Source organism: Mustelus asterias, chromosome 21 (assembly GCF_964213995.1).
Source record: "Mustelus asterias chromosome 21, sMusAst1.hap1.1, whole genome shotgun sequence".
Taxonomy (NCBI): Eukaryota; Metazoa; Chordata; class Chondrichthyes; order Carcharhiniformes; family Triakidae; genus Mustelus; species Mustelus asterias.
The window spans coordinates 978,358-1,004,449 of record NC_135821.1 but is presented as its reverse complement, the minus strand read 5'-3'; the positions used below and the strand labels follow the sequence as shown (position 1 = coordinate 1,004,449).

Below are 26,092 nucleotides of genomic sequence, written 5' to 3'. Positions count from 1 at the left end.
TCAAATCCCACTCACCTGACAAAGGGGCAGCACTCCGAAAGCTAGTGGCTTTTGCTACCAAATAAACCAGTTGGGACTTTAACCTGGTGTTGTGAGACTTCTTACCATGCAATTTAGCATGGCCAATCCACTTAACGTGGATTGTACGGAATGTTTTGTCTGAATAGCGCGCAAGAAACAATACTTTTCACTGTATCCCAATACATGGACTGTGGGAGGAAACCAGAGCACCCCGGAGGAAACCTGCGCAGACAAAGGGAGAATGTGCAGGCTTCATACAGACAGTGACCCAAGCCGGGAATGGAACATGGGATCCTGGTGCTGCGATACAGCAGTGCTAACCACTGCGCCATCGTGATGCCCATTACCTCACTTCTGTGAGATTAACACAGCATTAGGCCACCCAGCTCAAACGCTTTCCTCTGATTCAGTAAGAATGAAACCATCTATTTCTTGCGGTCTTGGACAGAGCAGAAACCATACAAAGCTGTGATGCGACCAGAAAGGATGCTTTCTACGGTGCATCTGTAAAGAAAAGTGATGAGAGTCGTAGTAGACGTGCCAAATTCCCTTATCCTCCTGGGAAAGTAGAGGCATTGATGGGCTTTCTTAACTATAACGTCAATGTGAAGGGATCAGGACAGGTTGTTGGTGTCAGAAGGTCACGGGTCCAAGTTCCACTTAAACGACTTGAATGCAGTACAAAGGGAGTGCTGCAATCCAAAGGTGCTAGCTTTTGGATGAGATGTTAAACCAAGGTCCCACGGACCCCAGGATTCTTATTCAAAATAAGCAAGGTTGTAATTCCCCAGTGTCTCAGCCATTGTTTCTCACTTCATGAACATCTAAACAGTTGATCATTTCCACATACTGTTTGTGAGGCTGATAATTACAAAGTTGGGGGAAAGCAAGTTGTCAGGAGGACCACAGTCTGCAGAAGAATATAGCCAGGTTAGATGAGCAGGCAAAAATTTAGCAGGCAAAGTATAATGGGCGGCACGGTAGCACAGTGGTTAGCACTGCTGCTTCACAGCTCCAGGGACCTGGGTTCGATTCCCGGCTTGGGTCACTGTCTGTGTGGAGTTTGCACATTCTCCTCGTGTCTGCGTGGATTTCCTCCGGGTGCTCCGGTTTCCTCCCACAGTCCAAAGATGTGCGAGTTAGGTTGATTGGCCCTGCTAAAAATTTCCCTTAGTGTCGTGCGATGCGTCGGTTAGAGGAATTAGTGGGTAAATATGTAGGGATATGGGGGGGGGGGGGGGGGAGGGCCTGGGTGGGTTTATGGTCGGTGCAGACTCGATGGGCCGAATGGCCTCTTTCTGTACTGTAGGGGTTTCTATGATTTCTATGTGAGAAAACACGAGGTAGCCCATTTGGTAGGAAGAATAGAAAAACAGATTATTTCAACAGAGACAGCTGGTTGAGTGCTGCACTTCAGAGGAGTTTGGTATCCTCGTACGTGAATCACAAAACATTAGCAAGCAGCTACAAGTAACTCGGATAGGAAATGGAATGTCTGACTTTTATTGCAAGAGGGATGGAGTGAGTCTTGGCAGGAAGTAGGCTATTGCTGACAGCACGTAGGGTATTACATACAGTTCTGGTTTCCTTACAAGTTTAAGTTTATTTATTATTGTCGTAAGTAGGCTTACATTAACGCTGCCATGAAGTTACTGTGAAAATCCCCTAGTCGCCACACTCCGGCACCTGTTCGGGTAACACTGAGGGAGAATTTAGCACGGCCAATGTACCTAACCAGCACGAGTTTCAGACTGGTAGGAAACTGGAGCACCCGGAGGAAACCCACGCAGATACGGGGAGAACGTGCAAACTCCACACAGACAGTGACCCAAGCCGGGCATCGAACCCAGGTCCCTGGTGCTGTGAGGCAGCAGTGCTAACCACTGTGCCACCGTGGTATTTGACAGGATAGAAGCTAAGATGTTGGGCAGAATTCTCCCATGGACCTATCAGCAGGCTGAATGGGAGTGGGGGATTGTGGAGTTCGGCAGGAGTCCAAAAACCGGGTTCACACTGACATTAATTTTCTGCGGGATATTCCGCTGGTGCATGCCATGGCAGATGGGGAAACCCGCTGGAGGCCAACATGGAACTGATTGGAATTCCCCGAATGGAATGCAGACGAAGGCCCGATCGCAACCTCCACCCCCACTCCCGATTCTCCACGATGCCAGCAGGAAAACATGCCGGTCCCGGTCACGTCTGGAACAGTGTGGAGTGCAGGAGTCGCGAATCAGTTGAGCAACACATGGGACTGCCTCCTGGGTTCAGGATGGAGGCCATTAGCAACCCTGGACACTAGAACCCAGTGGCTGGGGGAGCAGCTACAAGTGGATCTTCCAGATTCATTCCCTTCGAGCAGGTCTATCTTCCAACCTCAGGGTGTCCCTGGAGGTTAATTTTCCTTTTCATTAGCCCCATCTTTTCTTTAATAGTGGGTTGGTGATGTTGGGGGCATTTTCAATATGGCACCCAGATACGATGGCAGGACCCGCGGCACGGTGGCACAGTGGTTAGCACTGTTGCCTCACAGCGCCAGGGACCCGGGTTCGAATCCCGACTTGGGTGACTGTGTGGAGTTTGCACATTCTCCCCGTGTCTGCGTGGATTTCCTCCGGGTGCTCCGGTTTCCTCCCACAGTCCAAAGATGTGCGGGTTAGGTGGATTGGCCATGCTAGATTGCCCCTTAGTGTTGGGGGACTAACTAGGGTAAACGTATGGGGTTATGGGGATAGGGTCTGGGTGGGATTGTGGTCATTGCTGACTCGATGGGCCAAATGGCCTCCTTCTGCACTGCAGGATTCTATGATTCTATGACCCGTGCCATCATGGAAGTCCCACCACGGAGTACAGCACAGCTCCAGGTGCATAAGGAGGTCGGGGCTGGAGGATGTGGTGTGGTTTCCTACCAGCCTTCACACACTTCATCTTCCCACCCCCGCCACAGGACTTAGTCCCAGATGGGAGAATTCCACCCAATGTTTCCCCTTATTTACAAGGGGAAAAGATTCAGAAAAGGAGTCTCTCATTTAAGATGTGGCTGAGGAGGAGTTTCCTCTCTGAGTGTCATTAACCTTTGGAATTCTCCACACCACAGTGGGGGGGTTGAGTCATTAAATATAATCAAGGCTAAATTCATAGAAATCATAGGATCATAGAAACCCTGCAGTGCAGAGAGAGGCCATTTGGCCCATCGAGTCTGCACCAACAACAATCCCACCCAGGCCCTATCCCCGTATCCCTACATATTTACCTGCTAATCCCTCTAACCTACGCATCCCGGGACACTAAGGGGCAATTTAGCACGGCCAATCCACCTAACCCGCACATAATCAAGGACCCCACACATGTATTAACATACAGTGAAAAGTATTGTTCCTTGCGCGCTATACAGGCAAAACATACCGTTCATAGAGAAAGAAAGCAGAATGTAGTGTTACAGTCATAGCTAGGGTGTAGAGAAAGGTCTACTTAATGCAAGGTAAGTCCATTCAAAAGTCTGACAGCAGCAGGGAAGAAGCTGTTCTTGAGTCAGTCGGTACGTGACCTCAGACTTTTGTATCTTTTTCCCGAAGGAAGAAGGTGAAAGAGAGAATGTCCAGGGTGCATGGGGTCCTTAATTATGCTGGCTGCTTTGCCGAGGCAGCGGGAAGTGTAGACAGAGTCAATGGATGGGAGGCTGGTTTGCGTGATGGATTGGGCTACATTCACGACCTTTTGTAGTTTCTTGCGGTCTTGGGCAGAGCAGGAGCCATATCAAACTGTGAGGTGGATTGACCAAGCTAAGTTGTTCCTTAGTGTCAGGGGAATTAGCAGGGTAAATATGTGGTGTTAAGGGGATAGGGCTTTGGCGGAATTCATAGAATCCTTACAGTGCAGAAGGAGGCCATTTGACCCATCGAGTCTGCATTGACAACAATCCCACCCAGGTCCTATCCCCGGACCCCCATGTATTTACCCCACAAATCTCTCTAGCCTACTAAGGACTCTAAGGGGCAATTTAGCATGGCCAATGCACCTAACCTGCACATCTTTACCTGTGGGAGGAAACCGGAGCACCCGGAGGAAACCCATGCAGACACGGGAGAACGTGCAAACTCCACACAGTGACCCAACCCAGAAATCGAACCCAGGTCTCTGGTGCTATCAGGCAGCAATGCTAACCACTGTGTCACCCTGCCGATTATTATTGGTAAGAAGTCTCACAACACCAGGTTAAAGTCCAACAGGTTTATTTGGTAGCAAATACCATAAGCTTTCGGAGCAATGCTCCTTCGTCAGATGGAGTGGTCTCTGTTCTCACTCCATCTGACGAAGGAGCATTGCTCCGAAAGCTTATGGTATTTGCTACCAAATAAACCTGTTGGACTTTAACCTGGTGTTGTGAGACTTCTTACTGTGCTTACCCAGTCCAACGCCGGCATCTCCACATCATGATTATTATTGGTGCAGACTCAATAGGTCAAATGGCCTCCTTCTGCACTGTAGTGATTCTATGATTCTAAAACGGTGAGGTAGCCAAATGGATACAAAGTTGGTTTGATGGCAGAAGGCAGAGGGTGGTTGTCGAGGGTTGCTTTTCAAACTGGAGGCCTGTGACCAGCGGTGTGCCTCAGGGATCGGTGCTGGGTCCACTGTTATTTGTCAGTTATATTAATGATTTGGATGAGAATATAGGAGGCATGGTTAGTAAGTTTGCAGATGACACAAAGATTGGTGGCATAGTGGACAGTGAAGAAGGTTAGCTCGAATTACAATGGGATCTTGATCCATTGGGCCAGTGGGCTGATGAATGGCAGGTGGAGTCTAATTTAGATAAATGCAAGGTGATGCATTTTGGTAGATTGAACCAGGGCAGGACTTACTCAGTTAATGGTAGGGTGTTGGGGAGAGTTATAGAACAAAGAGGTCTAGGGGTACATGTTCATAGCTCCTTGAAAGTGGAGTCACAGGTGGACAGAGTGGTGAAGAAGGCATTCAGCATGCTTGGTTTCATTGGTTAAAACATTGAAGACAGGAGTTGGGACGTCTTGTTGAAGTTGTACAAGACATTGGTAAGGCCACACTTGGAATACTGTGTACAGTTCTGGTAACCCTATTATAGAAAGGATATTATTAAACTAGAAAGAGTGCACAAAAGATTTACTAGGATGCTACCAGGACTTGATGGTTTGAGTTATAAGGAGAGGCTGGATAGACTGGGACTTTTTTCCCTGGAGCGTAGGAGGCTGAGGGGTGATCTTATAGAGGTCTATAAAATAATGAGGGGCATAGGTCAGCTAGATAGTCAATATCTTTCCCCAAAGGTAGGGGAGTCTAAAACTAGAGGGCATTGGTTTAAGGCGAGAGGGGAGAGATACAAAAAGGTCCAGAGGAGCAATTGTTTCACACAGAGGGTGGTGAGTGTCTGGAACGAGCTGCCAGAGGTAGTAGTAGAGGCGGGTACAATTCTGTCTTTTAAAAAGCATTTAGACATATACATGGGTAAGATGGGTATAGAGGGATATGGGCCAAACATGGGCAATTGGGACTAGCTTAGGGGTTTAAAAAAAAGGGGCGGCATGGACAAGTTGGGCCGAAGGGCCTGTTTCCATGCTGTAAACCTCTATGACTCTAAAAGAAAAAGGTGCGATATTGAAGCCCTGGTTCAGTTCCTCATGCAGAGACTTCAAGGATAAGCTGAGACCCTGCCGATTGGGGTTTCTTTGGCAGGGTCTTTTCCCTTCGCTGCTCTGGATGTTTCTCATCTGCCTGCTTAGAATATGCCTTATCAAATCTCATCAGAAACCTAGCTTCTGTCAAGTGACCAGAGTATCTTCCTCCACTGGCCTCATTAATAGTTTCTGATGGTTAGGTCATTGTCAGATAATGGAGCCAGAGTATCATTTATCTTGGTAAAATGGAGCTTTTCACACCCGCTCTCTGTTTTCCAAATTTGGGGCCACATTATTGTGAAACATAATCTTTTTAATTAGCTGGAGAAATGGATCCATTAATTACAGCAAGAGCCATTTGCAATTCTTTTAAATGTATTTAAGGGATGTGAGCGTCGCTGACTGGGCAAGTATTTATTGCCCATCCCTAATTGCCCTCCATTTCAGAGGGCATTTAAGAGTCAACCACATTGTTGTGGGTCTGGAGTTGGGCAAGGATGACAGATTTCCTTCCCTAAAGGACATTAGTGAACCAGATGGGCTTTTACAACATGGTTTCCTGGTCATGGTTAAGACTTTGTAATTCCACTTTTTTTTTGTTGAATTCAAATTTCACCATCTGCCATGGTGGGATTTGAACCCGGCTCCCCAGATCTTGCCCTGGGTCTCTGCATAATTAGTCCAGTGACAATACCACTACGCCACTGCTTCCCCTGTAACTTCTCAATGATATGTCCAGGAAGGTCATTTGCATTTTAACGGCTTAGTCACGTTTTGTCCAGACATGAAGATTAGCTCAGGGCTCCTGCAGTTCCATGTGCACTGGAAGGTAAGAAAAGGTCGCCTGACCTCTCAACTCCATTTTGTTGCACAGAAAAATGTCCATTTCAGGTTTATATTTCTTAAGTTCCTTTTTTAGTTCATATGTTAGTACTGGTTAGCACTGCTGCCTCACAGCACCAGGGACCCAGGTTTAATTTGGCCTTGGGTCATTGCTTGTGTGGAGTTTGCACGTTCTCCCCGTGTCTGCATGGGTTTCCACCGGATGCATTAGTTTCCTCCCACAGTCCAAAGATGTGCAGGTTAGGTTGATTGGCTATGCTAAATTGTCCCTTGTATGATTCTATGACTTTAACCTGGTGTTGTGAGACTTCTTACTGTGATCCTTTTTTTTAATTAATTCGTGGGACATGGGTGTCGCTGGCTGGCCAACATTCATTGCCCATCCCTAGTTGCCCCTTGAGAAGCTGGTGGTGAGCTGCCTTCTTGAATCGCTGCAGTCCACGTGCTGTGGGTTTACCCACAATGGCGTTAGGGAGGGAATTCCAGGATTTTGATCCAGCGACTGCGAAGGAACAGCCAATATATTTCCAAGTCAGAATGGTGAGTGGCTTGGAAGTGGTTGTGCAACCGTTGGGTGAGGAAAGAATCAGGCACAACTGTGATTGTCACGAGCAGTCAAACAGCCGGTGGCATGCACAGGCTAAACTCAAACATGAACGATGGCTGCTTTCGCAAGGAATCAGGGTACATCTGGCCCAGTGAATGTCAGTGAATTCAAGAGAGGAAGGGAGAAAAATTATGAGAAAAAAAAACTGTTAACAACAACGAAAAAAAAGGATGTAGAGAAACAAAATTAAACTCTAGTAAATTTTAAAATCTTTCTAGAAAAAGGGTCAAAAATGAGAAATGAAAATGATTTTGCAAGCATGAAAGATTGCAAAATAAGTCTTGGAGAACAACCTGACTGTGCAGGAAAGGAATTTAAAAATTGAGAGAGACAACAGCCTGGTAATATATTAAAGATGTGGAGATGCCGGCGTTGGACTGGGGTAAACACAGTAAGAGTTTTAACAACACCAGGTTAAAGTCCAACAGGTTTATTTGGTAGCAAATGCCATTAGCTTTCGGAGCGCTGCTCCTTCGTCAGATGGAGTGGAAATTTGCTCTCAAACAGGGCATACAGAGACACAAAATCAAGTTTAAGAATACTGATTAGAATGCTAATCTCTACAGCCAACCAGGTCTTAAAGATACAGACAATGTGAGTGGAGGGAGCATTAAGCGCAGGCTAAAGAGATGTGTATTGTCTCCAGACAGGACAGCCAGTGAGATTCTGCAAGTCCAGGAGGCAAGCTGTGGGGGTTACAGATAGTGTGACATGAACCCAAGATCCCAGTTTAGGGCGTCCTGTGTGCGGAACTTGGCTATCAGTTTCTGCTCAGCGACTCTGCGCTGTCGTGTGTTGTGAAGGCCACCTTGGAGAACGCTTACCCGAAGATCAGAGGCTGAATGCCCGTGACCGCTGAAGTGCTCCCCCACAGGAAGAGAACAGTCTTACATTAAAGAACCATAAGTTTAAAATCTGGTGTCTCTGAATCGGGAGGAAAACTGCTCCCATTCCTCCAGCATTGAAGAAACGTAGAACGGACTTCAACAAGAGCTCATGTCACCTCACGTCTGCTCTCTGCACAGATGCTCCAGGCCTCCTGAGCATTTCCAACATTTTCTGTTTCTACTTCAGATTTACGGCATCTGCACTACTTCGCTCTCACATAAATGCCTGGCTTTAAAGTTTATTTATTAGTGTCAACAAGTGAGGCTTACGTTAACATTGCAATGAAGTTACTGTGAAATTCCCCCCGAGTCGCCACACTCCGGCGCCTGTTCGGGTCAACGAACCTGACCAGCACGTCTTTCGGACTGTGGGAGGAAACCGGAGCACCCGGAGGAAACCCACGCAGACAACAGGGAGAATGCGCAGACTCCACACAGACAGTGACCCAAGGCCGGGAATTGAACCCAGGTCCCTGGTGCTGTGAGGCAGCAGTGATAACCACTGTGCCGCTCCACAGACCACCACAAATGCTACACTTTGTAGGGTGTAAGTATATTCAACTACACAAGTGCACAATGTTGTATTTATTGAAGTTAAAATCCAAATATAGACAGAACACCACCCCCTCCCCCCACCCATATTGTGATCTGCACGAGCAGCTTATTTCCATCTTCGAACCTAACCTTTGCACAGATCATCATCTATAAACTTGCAGACTGTTCTCCCAAATCCTGCATGCAGGTTATTAAATTAATGAAGAGAGTCAGAAATAACAGCACTCTATATTAGTCCCATCTAGTTCCTTCAATATATTAAACACTATCAGATGCTCCTGGAATCAATAACTCACCAATGAAATAGATTCAGATTTTTTAAGTCCATCTGGACAGTAAAGGTGTTTTTTAAGCTGGTCTTATTCCTCCAGCCCTCTGCACCAACCATTGTGTCAAAGGACCATAACTCGCGACGCGATTCCACGTGACAACCCCTGAGGAACGTCGCTGGTGACCGGTCTCCCAGCAGACCCAGAAATGAAGCATCAATAACCCCACTTTTTGCCCGTCGGACTGCAGCTAGTTCTCAAACAGCCGCTACAATTTAACACCAACTCCACAGGCGTCATCTCTTGTCATAATCTATTTGCAAGCACCTTCTTAAAAGATTTCTGAAAACTGAAAGGTACCTACATACAACAACTTAGCAACCTCCCACTAAAAGGTTGACAAAATGTGACCCCACCGCACCGCCACCCCCACCCCTCCCCCCCCCCCCCCCCCCACCCCACCCCCCTTCCTGCAAGTCCTGTTGACTGTCTGTTAACTCCTCTTCTGTCCAGTTGATCACGGAGAACATTTCTCAAAATCCCTTCAAGAAACTATCCCTTGGCTGAAATCATAGACTAGAATCATGAATCCGACAGCGCAGAAGAGACCATTGGGCCCATCGAGACTGCACCGACCACAATCCCACCCAGGCCTTCTCCCCATAATCCCATGCATTTGCCCTAGCTAATCCCCCTGACACTAAGGGGCAATTTAGCGTGTCCAATCCACCTAACGTGCACATCTTTGGACACTAAGGGGCAATTTAGCATGGCGAATCCACCCAACCTACACATCCTTGGACACTAAGGGGCAATTTAGCATGGCCAATCCACCTAACGTGCACATCTTTGGACACTAAGGGGCAATTTAGCATGGCCAATTCACCCAACCTACACATTCTTGGACACTAAGGGGCAATTTAGCATGGCCAATCCACCTAACCCGCACATCTTTGGAGTGTGGGAGGAAACTGGAGCACCCGGAGGAAACCCACGCAGACACGGGGAGAACATGCAGACTCCACACAGTGACTCCAAGCCGGGAATCGAACCCAGGTTCCTGGCGCTGTGAGGCAGCAGTGCTAACCACCGTGAAATACACGGGCTTTCTGAAAATGGCAACCACCACAGGATCATCCCTCCATCCCAATGGAACAAACCTCTAACTCTCGCAAGTTAATAACATGGGCAAAAGGTTCACAAAGCACTGGCCCATTTCTTCAGTCGCCTTTGAGTGAATGCCATACAGTGCAGAAGCCCGATCTGACCGAAGGCTCACAGTTGTTTCAAAGATGTTAAGCTTACTTATTTTGATATTTACAATGATCATGTCAACAGTGCAAATCATGGATTACATATCCCAAGCTGTGTCAACACTTTCAATTTTAAAAAATGGTACAGGGGTATGAGGCGGCATGGTGCCACAGTGGTTAGCACTGCTGCCTCACAGTGCCAGGGACTCAGATTCAGTTCTCTGTCTGTGCAGAATCTGCACGTTCTCCTGGTGTCGGCGTGGGTTTCCTCCAGGTGCTCCAGTGTCCTCACACAGTCCAAAGATGTGCGAGTTAGTTTTGATTTGATTTATTGTCACATGTAATAACATACAGTGAAAAGTATTGTTTCTTATGCGCTATACAAAGCACACCGTTCATAGAGAAGGAAGCGAGAGTGTGCAGAATGCAGTGTTACAGTCATAGCTAGGGTGTAGAGAAAGATCAACTTAATGCAAGGTAGGTCCTTTCAAAAGTCTGATGGCAGCAGGGAAGAAGCTGTTCTTGGGTCGGTTGGTACGTGACCTCAGACTTTTGTATCTTTTTCTCCGACGGAAGAAGGTGGAAGAGACAATGTCCAGGGTGCGTGGGGTCCTTAATTATGCTGGCTGCTTTGCCGAGGCAGCGGGAAGTGTAGACAGAGTCAATGGATGGGAGGCTGGTTTGCGTGATGGATTGGGCTACATTCACGACTTTTTGTAGTTCCATGCGGTCTTGGGCAGAGCAGGAGCCATACCAAGCTGTGATACAACCAGAAAGAATGCTTTCTATGGTGCATCTGTAAATGTTGGCGAGAGTCGTAGCTGACATGCCAAATTTCCTTAGTCTTCTGAGAAAGTAAAGGCGTTGGTGGGCTTTCTTAACTATAGTGTCGGCATGGGGGGACCAGGACAGGTTGTTGGTGATCTGGACACCTAAAAACTTGAAGCTCTCAACCCTTTCTACTTCGTCCCCGTTGATGTAGACAGGGGCATGTTTTACTTTACGCTTCCTGAAGTCGATGACAATCTCCTTCGTTTTGTTGTCATTGAGGGAGAGATTATTGTTGCCACACCAGTTCACCAGATTGTCTATCTCATTCCTGTACTCTGTCTTGTCATTGTTTTGAGATACGATCCACTACAGTGGTGTTGTCAGCAAACTTGAAAATCGAATTGATGGGGAATTTGGCCGCACAGTCATAGATGTATAAGAGTAAAGGGCTGTGTGTGTGTCTGGGTGGGGGACCACTTGCACAGGATTGGATTTATTATTGCCACATGTGTTAGTATGCAGTGAAATGTATTGATACTTGCACTGCAGAGACAAAGCATACCGTTCATAGAGAAGGAAAGGGTGCAGAATTATAAACAAATTACTGTGGATGCTGGAATCAAACAATCAGGCATTTCGAGATGCAGGGACTGGTTAGGGACAGTCAGCATAGTTTTGAATGGAAAATCATGTCTCTCAAATTTTGAGTTTTTTTGAAGGGGTAACCAGGGGTAGATAAGGGCAGTGCAGTTGATGTTGTCTACATGGACTTTAGCAAGGCCTTTGACAAGTTTCTGCATGGTAGGTTGTTGCATAAAGTTAGAAGGGAAACCAGAACTAGAGGGCACAGCCTCAAAATAAGGGGGGGCTGGTTCAGAACAGAGTTGAGGGGGAACTTCTTCTCTCAGAGGGTAGTGAATCTCTGGAATTCTCTGCCCATTGAAGTGGTGGAGGCTTCCTCGTTGAATATGTTTAAATCACGGGTAGATAGTTTTCTGATCGATAAGGGAATTAGGGGATATGGGGAGCAGGCGGGTAAGTGGAACTGATTCGCTTCAGATCAGCCATGATCTTGTTGAATGGCGGGGCAGGCTCGAAGAGCCAGATGGCCTACTCCTGCTCCTATTTCTTATGTTCTTATGTTAAATCTCACGGGATACAGGGTGAAGTATCTAAATGGATACAAAATTGGCTTCTTGACAGAAGCTAGGGTGTGGTTGTCAAGGGTTGTTTTTCCAAACTGGAGGCCTGTGACCAGTGGTGTGCCTCCGGGATCAGTGCTGGGTCCAATGTTGTTTGTCATTTTATATTAATGATTTGGATGAGCATATAGGAGGCATGGTTAGTTAGTAAGTTTGCAGATGACACCAAGATTGGTGGCATAGTGGACAATGAAGAAAGTTATCTTGGATTGCAACGGGATGTTGATCGATTGGGCCAGTGGGCTGACGGAGATGGAGTTTAATTTGGATAAATGCGAGGTGATGCACTTTGGTAGATTGAACCAGGGCAGGACTTACTCAGTTAATGGTAGGGTGTTGGGGAGAGTTACAGAACACAGATCTAGGGATACAGGTTCCTAGCTCCTTGAAAGTGGAGTCACAGGTAGACAGAGTAGTGAAGGCATTCGGCATGTTTGGTTTCATTGGTCAGAACATTGAATACAGGAGTTGGGATGTCTTGATGAAGTTGTACAAAACATTGGTAAGGCCACACTTGGAATACTGTGTACAGTTCTGGTCACCCTATTATAGAACATAGAACATAGAACATTACAGCGCAGAACAGGCCCTTCGGCCCACGATGTTGCACCGACCAGTTAAAAAAAAAACTGTGACCCTCCAACCTAAACCAATTTCTTTTCGTCCATGAACCTATCTACGGATCTCTTAAACGCCCCCAAACTAGGCGCATTTACTACTGATGCTGGCAGGGCATTCCAATCCCTCACCACCCTCTGGGTAAAGAATCTACCCCTGACATCGGTTCTATAACTACCCCCCCTCAATTTAAAGCCATGCCCCCTCGTGCTGGATTTCTCCATCAGAGGAAAAAGGCTATCACTATCCACCCTATCTAAACCTCTAATCATCTTATATGTTTCAATAAGATCCCCTCTTAGCCGCCGCCTTTCCAGCGAAAACAATCCCAAACCCTCAGCCTCTCCTCATAGGATCTCCCCTCCATACCAGGCAACATCCTGGTAAACCTCCTCTGCACCCTCTCCAAAGCCTCCACATCCTTCCTGTAATGTGGGGACCAGAACTGCACACAGTACTCCAAGTGCGGCCGCACCAGAGTTGTGTACAGTTGCAACATAACGCTACGACTCCTAAATTCAATCCCCCTACCAATAAACGCCAAGACACCATATGCCTTCTTAACAACCTTATCTACTTGATTCCCAACTTTCAGGGATCTATGCACACATACACCTAGATCCCTCTGCTCCTCCACACTATTCAAAGTCCTCCCGTTAGCCCTATACTCAACACATCTGTTATTCCTACCAAAGTGAATTACCTCACACTTCTCCGCATTAAACTCCATCCGCCACCTCTCGGCCCAACTTTGCAACCTGTCTAAGTCTTCCTGCAAACTACGACACCCTTCCTCACTGTCTACCACACCACCGACTTTGGTGTCATCAGCAAATTTGCTAATCCACCCAACTATACCCTCATCCAGATCATTAATAAATATTACAAACAGCAGTGGCCCCAAAACAGATCCCTGAGGTACACCACTTGTAACCGCACTCCATGATGAATATTTACTATCAACCACCACCCTCTGCTTCCTATCCGCTAGCCAATTCCTGATCCAATTTCCTAGATCACCCCTAATCCCATACATCTGCATTTTCTGCAGAAGCCTACCATGGTGAACCTTATCAAACGCCTTACTAAAATCCATATATACCACGTCCACTGCCTTGCCCCCATCCACCTCCTTGGTCACTTTCTCAAAAAACTCAATAAGGTTAGTAAGGCACGACCTACCTGCCACAAAACCATGCTGACTATCACCTATCAATTCATTACTCTCCAAATAACTATAAATCCTATCCCTTATAATTTTTTCCAACATCTTGCCGACAACAGAAGTGAGACTCACCGGTCTATAATTCCCGGGGAAGTCTCTGTTCCCCTTCTTAAACAATGGGACAACATTCGCTAACCTCCAATCTTCTGGTACTATACCAGAGGCCAACGACGACCTGAAGATCAGAGCCAGAGGCTCTGCAATCACTTCTCTTGCCTCCCAGAGAAAGGATATTATTAAATTGGAAAGAGTGCAGAAAAGCTTTACTAGGATGCTACTGGGACTTGATGGATTGAATTATAAGGAGAGGCTGGATAGACTGGGACATTTTTCTCTGGAGCGTAAAAGGCTGAGGGGTGATCTTATCGAGGTCTATAAAATAAGGAGGGGCACAGATCAGCTAGATAGTCAATATCTTTTCCCAAAGGATTCTAAAACTGGAGGGCATAGGTTTAAGGTGAGAGGGTAGAGATACAAAAGTGTCCAGAGGGGCAATTTTTTCACCCAGGGGGTGGTGAGTGTCTGGAACAAGCTGCCAGAGGTAGTAGTAGATGCGGGTACAATTTTGTCTTTTAAAAAGAATCTAGACAGTTACATGGGTAAGATGGGTATAGAGGGATATGGGCCAAATGTGTACAGTTGGGATTAGCTTAGGGGTTTTTAAGAAAAAAGGGTGGCATGGACAAGTTGGGCCGAAGGGCCTGTTTCCATGCTGTAAACCTCTGACTAAACCTCTGACTAAAAAGTATAGTAGGGGCTGAGAACACAGTCTTGTGATTTATATAAACGATCTGGAAGGTGTAACTGGGGTGATCAGTAAGTTTGCGGACGACACAAAATTGGCAGGACTTACAGATAGTGAGGAACATTGTCAGAGGCTACAGAAGGATATAGATAGGCTGGAAATTTGGGCAAAGAAATGGCAGATGGAGTTCAATCCTGATAAATGCGAAGTGATGCATTTTGGTAGAAATAATGTAGGGGGGAGCTATACGATAAATGGCAGAACCATAAAGGGTGTAGATACGCAGAGGGACCTGGGTGTGCAAGTCCACAGATCCTTGAAGGTGACGTCACAGGTGGAGAAGGTGGTGAAGAAGGCATATGGCATGCTTGCCTTTATAGGACGGGGCATAGAGTATAAAAGTTGGGGTCTGATGTTGCAGATGTATAGAACGTTGGTTCGGCCGCATTTGGAATACTGTGTCCAGTTCTGGTCACCACACTACCAGAAGGACGTGGAGGCTTTGGAGAGAGTACAGAGGAGGTTTACCAGGATGTTGCCTGGTATGGAGGGGCTTAGTTATGAGGAGAGCTTGGGTAAACTGGGGTTGTTCTCCCTGGAAAGACGGAGGATGAGGGGAGACTTAATAGAGGTGTATAAAATTATGATAGGGTGAACGGTGGGAAGCTTTCCCCCAGGTCGGTGGTGACGTTCACGGGGATCATAGGTTCAAGGTGAAGGGGGGGAGGTTTAACACAGATATCAGAAGGACATATTTTACACATAGGGTGGTGGGGGCTTGGAATGCGCTGCCAGACAAGGTGGTGGAGGCGGACACACTGGGAACGTTTAAGACTTATCTAGATAGCCATATGAACGGAGTGGGAATGGAGGGATACAAAAGAATGCTCTAGTTTGGACCAGGGAGCGGCACGAGCTTGGAGGGTCGAGGGGCCTGTTCCTGTGCTGTATTGTTCTTTGTTCAACACAGCCTTGTGGGGCAACGGTGTTGAGGATGATCGTGGAGGAGGTGTTGTTGCCTATCCTTATTGATTGTGGTCTGTGAGTTAGGAAGTTCAAGATCCAGTCGCAGAGGGAGATGCCGAGGCCCAGGCCACGGAGTTTGGAGATGAGGTTCGTGGGAATAATGGTGTTGAAGGCTGAGCTGTAGTCAATAAAAAGGAGTCTGACATAGGTATCCTTGTTATCTAGGTGTTCCAGGGTTGAGTGCAGGGCCAGGGAGATGACGTCTGCTGTGGATCTGTTGCGGCGGTAGGCAAACTTTAGTGGATCCAAGTAGTGAGGGAGGCTGGAATTGATTCATGCCATGACTAGCCTTTCGAAGAACTTCATAATGATGGATATCAGAGCCACCGGCCGATAGTCATTAAGGCACGCTGCTTGGTTTTTCTTGGGTACGGGGATGATGGTTGTCTTCTTGAAGCAGATAGGGACCTCAGATTGTTGTAAAGAGAGGTTGAAGATGTCTGCGAATACCCTGGCCAGCTGATCCACACAGGGTCTGAGGGCTCGTCCGGGTACCCCATCCGGGCCAGTTGCTTTCCGTGGGTTGACCTTCGAGGAAGCCGCTCTGACATCTACAATGGTGACCCCAGATACAGGTTCATCCAGGGCTTCCAGGTGGAGGGCATGCTCTCACTGACCTCTTGCTCAAAACGGGCGTAGAATGCATTGAGTTCATCAGGGAGGGGTGCATTGGAGTTGGCGATTTTACATGCTTCATCTTGTCGCCTGTTATGCCTTGCAGACTTTGCCATAGTCAGTTGATTGGCCATGCTGAATTGACCTTTATTGTCAGGGGGATTAGCAGGGTAAATACATGGGGGTTACGGGGATAGGGCCTAGGTGGGATTGTTGTCACTACAAGTCCAATGGGTTGAATGGCCTCCTTCTGCACTGTAGGGATTCTCTGATATGTAAATGCTGGAACGAAGGGACACATATAGTCCGAGTCCCTGCATCTCCCACAACCCCCTATCCTCCGGCAAAGCTGCTCTTGTAAGCTGTCTAAAAGCCAACTCCATTGCATATCCACAGTGGAAGTAGATCAACTCCGCAAATAATGCAGAGCCTAAGACCACCAAGAGAGATGAAATGGAAGCCAGATTAAACTGAAAAAAGAACCCACCACAATTATTATTAATAACTAATAGGGAACCATGGCTGTGGCAACTGGTTTCAATATAAACTATTCTTCTCTGCCCCAAAATTTTAAGAGTTTACATTAAGAGCAATATGATTGATTCCCTTCCTGCAGCCCACTGAGACCAAGGTCAGCCAGCGCGTCCACTGGCAATATATTCCACAATGAGCCCCCGAGCCCCCCCCCCCCGCTTTCTGGACCTGAAACCTTAGTCGAGACAACAACTTGAAAAGTGACTATGAATCAAAAGCAGGGGTCTCCTTTTGAGCCAGAGATTTTTAAAAAACCTCAAGGATTAGCTTTACAAAATCTAACCAATTCCTTTCTTTTGTTCATTCATGGGACATGAACATTGCTGGTTGGCCAGCATTCATTGTCCATCTTGAGTTACCCGAGGGCATTGCTGTGGCTCTGAAGTCACAGGTGGGCCAGACCAGGTAAGGACGGCAGATTTCCTTCTCTAAAGGGACATTAGTGAACCAGATGGGTTTTTCTGACAATTGACAATGGTTTCATGGTCATCAGTAGATTTTTAATTGCAATTTAAAAAAAAAATTGAATTCAAATTCCACCATCTGCCGTGGTGGAATTTGAACCCAGGTCCCCAGAACGTTAGCTGAGTTTCTGGCTCAATAGTCAAGCGATAATGCCACAAGGCCATCATCTCCCCTCGGCACATATCTTTAGGCAAGCCTTGATCTTTAACCTAAAGTTCCAGTTCGCAGTCAATGGCTAAAATGTCCAGTGTTGAACTAAGTGCTCCAGTAATCAAAATTGTTCAGTCGGATTCATTATTTGACAAAAAGAATGGCATCAACCCACGAACCACAGGGGGTGCTCCCTGGGCATTGGCATCCTGGCAATACCGGCCTGTGCGCCCTGGCACTGCCCAGGGGGCAAAGTGCCAATGCCCAGGGGGTGGGGCCTAGGGGGCGATCGGTAGGGGGTCCCGCTGCCACTCTGCATAGGGATTGGTGGGGGAAGCAAGGAGGCCAGTGACCGGGGCGGGCTGGGGTGGTCAGCCATGAGGGGACAATCACGCAGCACGGTGGCACAGTGGTTAGCACTGCTGCCTCACAGCGCCAGGGACCCGGGTTCGGTTCCCAGCTTGGGTCACTGTCTGTGCGGAGTTTGCATGTTCTCCCTGTATCTGCGTGGGTTTCCTCCGGGTGCTCCGGTTTGCTCCCACAGTCTGAAAGACGTGCGGGTTAGGGTTCATTGACCCGAACAGGCGCCGGAGTGTGGCGACCAGGGGAATTTCACAGTAACTTCATTGTAGTGTCGATGCAAGTCTTACTTGTGACTGATAATAAACTTTAACACTCCAACAGGGTCAATCAATAATCACTGAAGAGTTAAATTCTAATTAACTGTAAAATTTAATGTGTTGTAATTTATTTTGACAGTTATAAGCCCACATATCTTTTGTAAAAATCTCATATCGCACGATTACAGTTATGCTGGGGGATAAACATTAGCCTGTTAATGTTCCACATGCTTTCCATTCACACCCTTGGCTGATCAGTTTAATTACACTGCAAGGAGGGTTCAGAGGCTTTATTTTTCTGTTCTTATATGAAGCAAAATTGTACTGGATTTTCAGATCTTATTTCAAATTAGGACAGGAGGAAAACAGAAGCATTTGTGCCCAAGTCATTAGCATCCTATCTACAGATCAAGATCAATTATTTTTTAACAACTCATCCGAACTCTGCACACACTTATCAGACCATAACATTGAGATATTTAAAAGAACAATGGGCGGAATTCTCCCAAACAAAACTCTAAGTGTCAACTTCTTGTGAAAATTGGAGTAATTCACGCTGTTTGTTTCAGTGGGAGTTCAGAGAAGAATCTCCCACACTCTGTGCACTGCAAAGACATGATGTGAAGATGCCGGTGTTGGACTGGGGTAAACACGTAAGAAGTCTCACAACACCAGGTTAAAGTCCAACAGGTTTATTTGGTAGCAAAAGCCACTAGTTTTTGGAGCGCTGCTCCTTCATCAGATGAAGGAGCAGCGCTCCGAAAGCTAGTGGCAGTGGCGAGTGGCCGGTATTTACCTGATGACCCCCCCCCCCTCTGCCAGGATGCCAATGCCCAGGGAGCACCCATTCCCTGCCCGACCCTATGGGTGGGGGGCCCCCAATTGCCCCCCTCTTCACTCCAGTGGGGTTGGACCACCAGCTCCCCGAAATTGGAGTGAAATACTCTGGCAGGGTGGGAGATGCTAGCGGGGCCCGGTGACTTCAGTCCTGGGCCCACTAATTGTATTTAAATTATATTACAATGACCATGTAAATGGTCTTTGCTCCTTCCCACTGATTTCCGGCGTAGAGCAGACGCCGCTGGAAATCCAGTGCTGGGAGAAGCAAGCGTTGCGCGAACCCCGCGAATCGGCTGAGGCGAGATTCTCCCGGCTCACTGAGCTAAGAAATTAATGCAGTGGGATGGGAGAATCGTGGCCACTATCTTGCACAATTTACAATGCTCAGATGATTTGTCAGCTTCCTCGCCCCTTTGCCAAGACTTAGTGACAGAGCTGTGGGTCCAGGTAGCTACCTGATAGCAGGCTGCTGCGTTGTGCAAGGCCGAACGCTGCAGGATGATAAATGGAGTGACAAGAATAGAAAGCTGAAGGAAGGGAGAAATTTTCCACAGTACCTTTTGTACATAGAGTCACCCCGCCGCTCCCCTCCCCCAAAGCCATAGTTGATAAAGCAATGCCCACTTCACTACTGAGTCCTATCAGAGAATGATATAAGACAGGTGGTCATTTGTCCTATTATGTCTGTGCAGGCTGTTTGCAAGACTATCCCATTAGTCCCACCCTTACTCATAGAATCACGACAGTGCAGAAGGAGGCCACTCGGCCCATCGAGTCTGCACCGACCACAATCCCACCTAGGCCCTATCCCCGCAACCCCCATGCATTTAGCCTAGCTAGTGCCCCTAACACGAAAGGGACAATTTTAGCATGACCAATCCACCTAACCCGCCCATCTTTGGAGTGTGGGAGGAAACCGGAGCATCCGGGGGGAAACTCACGCAGACACGTGCAGAACTCCGCACAGACAGTGACCCAAGCCGGGAATCGAACCCAGTTCCCTGGCTCTGTGAGGTAGCAGTGCTTACCACTGTGCCATCGTGCCGCCTCGTAAACCTGCAATTTTGCCCCCGAAAGCGTTCAGACAATTTCCTTTTGGAAGTTACTGCTGAATCTGCTTCCACCACCAAATCAGAAATGTCAAACGAAAGCAATCTTGGTGCTGCACTTGTACATGTCACTAAGACCACCTACTCCCATCTGCCATCCCAGCTCAGCCTTTGCTTCAGCTCATTTCCCATTGCAATCATCATCCAATTCCCTTTTGAAAATTACTATTGAATCTGCTGTCACTACCAAATCAGACAGTAACGACTCACTGCGTAATTAGTTTTTCCCCTCAGATCCCCTCTGGTTCCATTGCCAATTATCTCAAAGCTTAGTATTCCTCCTGTGAGCTGAAACAGTTTCTCTCTATCTGCCCTACCAATGCCGTTCATCATTTGGAATACCTCTATTATATTTCAGATTAAATTTCTCTGCTCCAAAGAGAACAATCCCAGCTCTCTCGCCACTGGTTCCACTTCTCTGCATTGCTGTGTTCGCAACATCATTGCTGAGTCCCTCATCCATATTGTGTTACCTCTAGACCTCACTACGTTTGGTTATTTGTGCTTTCATGGGATGTGGGCATCGCTGGCTCGGCCAGCATTTGTTGTCCATCCTCAACTGCCCTCAAAAAGGTGGTGCTGAGCTGTGTTGTTGAGCCGCTGCAGTCCCTGCGGTGTAGGTGCGCCCGCAGTGCTGCTAGGGAGGGCGTTTCAGGATTTTGACCCAACGACAGTGAAGGAGCGGCGACATTATTCCAAGTCAGGATGGCGAGTGACTTTGAGCAGAACTTGTAGGTGATGATGTTCCCGGGCTTCTGCTGCCCTTGTCCTTCTAGATGGGAGAGTTTGCAGGATCGGAAGATGTTGCTGAAGGAACCCTGGTGACTTGCTGCAGCTCAGCTTGTAGATTGTACACCCTGCTACCAGTGGCGAAGGGAGTGAATGCTGGTGGCGGAGGGAGTGACGGTTGGTGGCGGAGGGAGTGACAGTTGGTGGCGGAGGGAGTGACAGTTGGTGGCGGAGGGAGTGACAGTTGGTGGCGGAGGGAGTGACAGTTGGTGGCGGAGGGAGTGACAGTTGGTGGCGGAGGGAGTGACAGTTGGTGGCAGAGGGAGTGACAGTTGGTGGCGGAGGGAGTGACAGTTGGTGGCGGAGGGAGTGACAGTTGGTGGCGGAGGGAGTGACAGTTGGTGGCGGAGGGAGTGACAGTTGGTGGCGGAGGGAGTGACAGTTGGTGGCGGAGGGAGTGACAGTTGGTGGCGGAGGGAGTGACAGTTGGTGGCGGAGGGAGTGACAGTTGGTGGCGGAGGGAGTGACAGTTGGTGGCGGAGGGAGTGACAGTTGGTGGCGGAGGGAGTGACAGTTGGTGGCGGAGGGAGTGACAGTTGGTGGCGGAGGGAGTGACAGTTGGTGGCGGAGGGAGTGACAGTTGGTGGCGGAGGGAGTGACAGTTGGTGGCGGAGGGAGTGACAGTTGGTGGCGGAGGGAGTGACAGTTGGTGGCGGAGGGAGTGACAGTTGGTGGCGGAGGGAGTGACAGTTGGTGGCGGAGGGAGTGACAGTTGGTGGCGGAGGGAGTGACAGTTGGTGGCGGAGGGAGTGACAGTTGGTGGCGGAGGGAGTGAATGTTGGTGGTGGATGGGATGCCATCAAGCAGGCTGCTCTGTCTTGGATGGTGTCAAGCTTCTTGAGTGTCATTGGAGCTGCATTCATCCAGGCGAGTGGAGAGTATCCCATCAGACTCCTGACGTGTGCCTGGTAGATGGTGAACAGGCTTTGGGGAGTCAGGAGGTGAGTTACTCACTGCGGAGTTCCTAGCCTCTCACCTGTCCTTGTAGCCGCGGTACTTGTACGACTGGTCCAATTCAGTTTCTGCTCAATGGCAACCCCCAAGGTGTTGATAGCAATGGTGATGTCATTAAATTTCATGGGGAGATGGTTCGGTTCTCTCTTTTGTTGACAGTCATTGCCTGGTATTTGTGTGGCACTAATGTTACTATTCTAATAACACTGCCCAGGCCAGCCTTCTGTTTCCACCATACATGAACCTGAGCTCATACAAAGCTTTGCTGGCTGTATCCGAACTTGCATTAAGTTCCATTCACCCATCACTCGTATCCTCTGACTTACACTGGCTCCGAGTTCAGCAATGTCACCATTTTAAAACTCTCATCTCGGTTTTCAAACTCCTTCATGGCCTCATTCCCTCTATGTCTCTGTAACCTCCTCTAACTCAACAAGCCACCCAATCTTTGCGCTCTTTCCATTTTTACCCTTCAATCTGAATCGTCCTGTAATTGATGGCTGTGCCTCCAGGTGCCAAGGTCCTAAGCTCCGGAATTTCCTTTCTAACCCTCTCCCCTTCCCTGTTTCTGTCTCTGACATCAGAATACTTTGTCCAGGCTTTTGGTCACCTGTCCTCAAATGGGCAGCACGGTGGCACAGTGGTTAGCACTGCTGTGTCACAGCTCCACGGACCTGGGTTCGATTCCCGGCTTGGGTCACCACCTGTGCCGAGTTTGCATGTTCTCTCCGTGTTTGCGTGGGTTTCCTCTGGGTGCTCCAGTTTCCTCCCAGACTCCAAAGATGTGCAGGTTAGGTGCACTGGCTATGCTAACTTGCCCCTTAGTGTCCCAGGATGAATGGGTTGGGGGTATTAGCGGGGTAAACAGGTGGGATTACAGGGATAGGCCCTGGGTGGAATTGTTGTCGGTGTAGGCTTCAAGGACTGAATGGCCTCTTTCTGCACTGTAGAGTTTCTATGATTCTATGATTTATCTCTATATGGGGCTGTGTGTCAAATTTTGTTTGATAACGCTTGTGAAATCGCCTTGGGACAGACATTTTATCGCATTAAAAGCTTTTCTCGTCCTTGCACCTAACTGAATTCCCTCGCCCCAGTGTAAACATGCTCCGGAAAAAGCTCTGGTTTGTTCTCAGGCTTTACAGAGTTTGTTCATCTTGGCCGGAGCAAGTACTGGGGCACCAAAACTGGCCCGAATGCTGGAGATTGAAATCAGCCAGTTCTCCCACTGGCAATCTCAGTCCTTCCCGAAAACGTGCACGGTGCTTAAAGACAAGATTGGGGCTCAGCTGTGATAGACAGTATTAATCGAATGAAAGTACTTGTGAAACAACACCCCAACAAAAGGACCTTAAAATTCTCACAATTGTGACAGTCCATCCATCTCTCAAACCCTCCAGCAGTTCTACGACCTCCCAAGATCTCCAATCTGCCCCAGTCCTGGCCTCTTGTGCATATATATTCTGTTTTTTGTAATTCATTCGTGGGACATAGACGTCACTGGCTGGCAAGCATTTATTGCCCATCCCTAGTTGCCCTTGTTCAGAGGGCAGTTAAGAGTCAGCCACGCATTGCTGAGGCTCTGGAGTCACATGTAGGCCAGACCAGGTAAGGACGGCAGATTTCCTTCCCCAAAGGGCATTAGTGAACCAGATGGGTTTTTCTGACAATCGACAATGGTTTCATGGTCACTAGTAGATTTTTAATTCCAGATAATTTTTTTTATTGAATTCAAATTCCACCATCTTCCGTGGTGGGATTCGAACCCGGGTCTCCAGAACATTTTAGTTGAGTTTCTGGATTAAACGATAATACCACTAGGCCATCGCCTCCTCAAGCATCGACACTGCTTCATTAACAGCCTTCAATGAGGCAAGGGACTTTCAGTTGAGTGCACGAGCTAGAAAAACCTTCAGCTGCCTAGGCAACAGCTACTAAATCCCCTCCCTAAATGCGCACCACTCCGTCTCCTTCCTCAAAATGCTCCTTAAAATCCACCTCTTCGATCAAGCTTTTAGTTACCTGTCCTAATATTTCATACGGCCCGGTCTCAAATTATGTTTTGATTACGCTCTTGAGATGAGCCTCGGGATGTTTTACCTCAAAGACGCTACAGAAACGCAAGATGACGTTGCTGTAAAGGACGGCAATACGACATGAAACAACCGCAGTAACCCATGTGTCTGGAGCACCAAGAAAAATCCCAGAGACACTCTTTGGGAAGAAAAGAGGAGACAGAGAGCAAAGACGCGCTGCTGACAAACGGATTTACAACATCTTATCCTGCTCAACACAACTTCCTGCCCAGCTTAACCACAGTCTCCCTTCTGAGAACATATGACAAGAGTCATTGCAAAACTGCAGCCTCCAGACTACACACAGCTTGGACATTTACACATATCTGTAACAGCCTTTTTTAAAAAATCTCCGCATTGTAGAATCTGTTCTTGGTGAGAAATTGCCTTTTAAAACATTTCAACACTTCAGATGGTTCCCACTGCTGCTATTGCATCAATTAAGCAAACATTTCCTTTTTCAGTCTTTAAGTTTTTACTCATCCTTAAATGAACCAAAATTCTTAGAAGAAAAGCTCTACGGTGTTAATTTAGTTCCATTGCACAATTACGTACAATACCGAATATTATATTCTCATGCATCGCTCTTCGCCTCCTCCCTGATGTCACGCAATTTTCAAGTCATGAGAAACAGACTGGGAAACACATCTGGCACGCTTCAGTCAATGTTGCCCGACAGCTGATTGAGATAAGGTTTGCAAGACTGTTCCTTAAATATTTTTCTCCCCCTTCCAACAGCTCAATACCTCCCCAACGCCTCAGCATGACGGAGATTAAGAACCAACCTGCGCGGGGAAATCAAATCCTAGCTTAGGTTCTCAGCATAGATCATAGAATAGAATAGAATAGAATCCTACTGCACATAAGGAGGCTATTTAGCCCATCAAGTCCGCACCAACCTCAATCCCACCCAGGCCCTTTCCCCATTACTCTATGCATTTACCCTTCTAGTCCCCCTGACACTGAGGGAGAATTTAGTATGGCCAATCCAACTGACCCACACATCTTTGGACTGTGGGAAGAAATCGGATCACTCGGAGGAAACCCACGCAGACACAGGGAGAACGTGCAAACTCCGCACAGACAGTGACCCAAGCCGGGAATCGAACCCAGGTCCCTGGCGCTGTGAGACAGCAGTACTAACCACTGTGCCACCGTGCCACCCCATAGACATGAGAGACATTGGGCGGAATTTTGCCATCCCGCCAGCCACAGAAATCGTAACAGGCGGGACACGGACCATGACCTCGGGTGGGATTTTCCGGACTTGGGGCGAGTGAGGCCGGAAAATCCCACCCTATTATGTTGAAATTTATTTATTAGTGTCACAAGTAAGGCTTACATTAACACTGCAATGAAGTTACTGTGAAATTTCCCTAGTCGCGACACTACGGCGCTTGTTCGGGTCAATGCACCTAACCAGCACGCCTTTCAGACTGTGGGAGGAAACCGGAGCACCCGGAGAAAACCCACGCAGACACGGGGAGGACGTGCAAACTCCACACAAACAGTGACCCAAGCTGGGAATCGAACCCATGTCCCTGGCGCTGTGAGGCAGCAGTGCTAACCACTGTGCCAATATTAAACATACTGGGTGCAGTGATGAAGCATTACCAACACTTCACTCTTCCTTTTCATGTTGTTCTTGGCTTGCCAGCAATTCTGATCAGGCCCAATCCTGAGGGGAGATAGTGGACAGCTACCTTCTTGAAACAATTGCCATACAACTGAGTTGCATGTGTTCAAGACTGGAGTCATTTGTGGGCAAGCCTGGGCAGAACTGTTAAGTTCCTTCCCTGAAGGGCACTCAACCCACAGTATGTGGACTGCAGAGGTTCAAGAAGGCAGCTCACCACCACTCTCTCAAGGGCAACTAAAGATGGGCACTGTGGCACACCGGTTAGCACTGCTGCCTCACAGGGACCTTGGTTCGATTCCCAGCTTGGGGCACTCTCTGTTTGGAGTCTGCACTTTGTTTCTTCAGAAGTAACTCTTCAAATGCAGGCAATAAAAATAGAACAAAACTTACGCCAACTTTATAAATCAAAGAAAGGGTTTAGTAAAGAAACTTCATTACTCCAAACGTAGGGCCTTAACCTTGGCCACTCCAAGCTCCACACAATTCTACACAGGTTCTTATTTATAGTGAGTCAGCTGGTCAGCTGATTATTACATCATTCTCTAATGGGTTACTGGATCAGCTGACCCTCACATCTTGTTACCATTGGTCATATTACATCCAATACAAAGTTGTCACCGGTTACA

At 47.7% G+C, this 26,092-nt stretch overlaps 1 protein-coding gene across 1 annotated transcript in view; it reads right to left on the bottom strand.

Annotated features, from left to right (window-relative positions):
* Positions 1-26,092, bottom strand: part of pold1 (polymerase (DNA directed), delta 1, catalytic subunit) — a 232,159-nt gene that overhangs the window by 127,177 nt on the left and 78,890 nt on the right. The window lies entirely within an intron of this gene.